Here is a 1,419-nt window from a genome sequence, read left to right as displayed (position 1 = left end):
CATCTGCTGTAGATCTAGCAGAACGGAAACCATATTGCATGTCACTAAGAAGGTTATTTCTGCTGAGGTGATTGACTACTTCTCTATTTAATATGGATTATATAAATTATAAAGGAACGGATGTTAAAATGTGTTTGATTGGGATTAAGGGTAGGTATTTATTTGCTTCTTCACGTAAGCAAAGTATGACACAAGGCCGGTTTTTATGTGGAGGGAAGGTATATATAGGGTTGCCCTTATATGTACCAACAACCAATTGCCACAAGGGCAATGGTCACGAAGTGCAACATCTGCCAGAACAGATACTACACTTTGATCTCAGCCAAAAGGCTGAGGAGGGGGGTTAAGGGTGGGTATTTATTTGCTTCTCCACATAAGCAAAATATGGCACAAGGTCGTTTTTAATGTGAAGTGGAAGGGGAAGGGGAGACCAGCTCCCCCAAGGAGAGGGAAGGGGAGCTGATATTGCTGTCATGGTATATAGGGTTGCCCCTACATGGACCAATAACTTATTGCCACAAGGGCAATGATCAGAAAATGCAGCATCTGCCGGAACAGATACTACCCCTTGATCTTGGCCAAAAGGCCACAAAGGTCCCCCCTCGCTGGGAGGGCGTGTGGTTGAGCGGGTGGGGGGGGGTAAGGGTATGACTACCAACATTTGGAAGATCTTATTTATAACTACGTGTTAGGACAATCAACCAATGAGAAGCCTCCGACTTCATTATGAAAATATTGAATTTTGGATACAAATCAGTTTCCTTGAAACGACTAAACCACTGCTGATCTGGAATACATTGATTCTTCGCTACCATCTTTATATTAAAAAATTACTTAACACTCGAGATCGTGACAGCATTGATTCTTCGCCGATTTGGTGTACTACCGCCATCTTGTTCAACATAATAGCTCAACACTTTACAGATGTCAATTCACTTGCACGTTTTTTTTAATTAAAAAAAGAAACTATACTAAAAAAAAACTACAGTCTCTCTCTACGTGACTTTTTTAAATTATAAAATAAAATAGCACAATTTAAAACCGTAAACAGACAGCCATTTTTTTTTTTTTTTTTTTTTTTGGAAAAGAAATGGTTTAAATGATTTTTAACTGATAAAGAGCGAGTAGAAAGGGAGGTAAATCGTTTCTCATTAAGTAATGTTTGAGATGATTTTTTTGTTTTTTGTTTTTGTTTTTTTGTGACACTGAACGTACGGACGTAATTAAATTAGATTAATATATAGATTCGGTAAAATCCATTGAAAGCGGTCGGTGGTTCTATGAGAAAATAAAGCGTACGCATTATAAATGTTTCTTTTCTGTGTCTTACGTTATACATTAGTACATTAGGGGTCATTTCATGTTAAAAGTTTATTTACTGCACTCATCTGGACTAGAGAAAATCATGATTTAAATGTG

At 37.4% G+C, this 1,419-nt stretch overlaps 1 pseudogene; it reads right to left on the bottom strand.

The window, feature by feature from the left end:
- Positions 1–224: 224 nt before the first annotated feature.
- On the bottom strand, positions 225–342 carry LOC145269976 (U2 spliceosomal RNA; annotated as a pseudogene).
- Positions 343–1,419: the final 1,077 nt, after the last annotated feature.

This window comes from Euprymna scolopes, chromosome 45 (assembly GCF_053919585.1).
Source record: "Euprymna scolopes isolate OS-2025 chromosome 45, ASM5391958v1, whole genome shotgun sequence".
Taxonomy (NCBI): domain Eukaryota; kingdom Metazoa; phylum Mollusca; class Cephalopoda; order Sepiida; family Sepiolidae; genus Euprymna; species Euprymna scolopes.
This window is presented reverse-complemented; position numbering and strand designations above follow the sequence as displayed.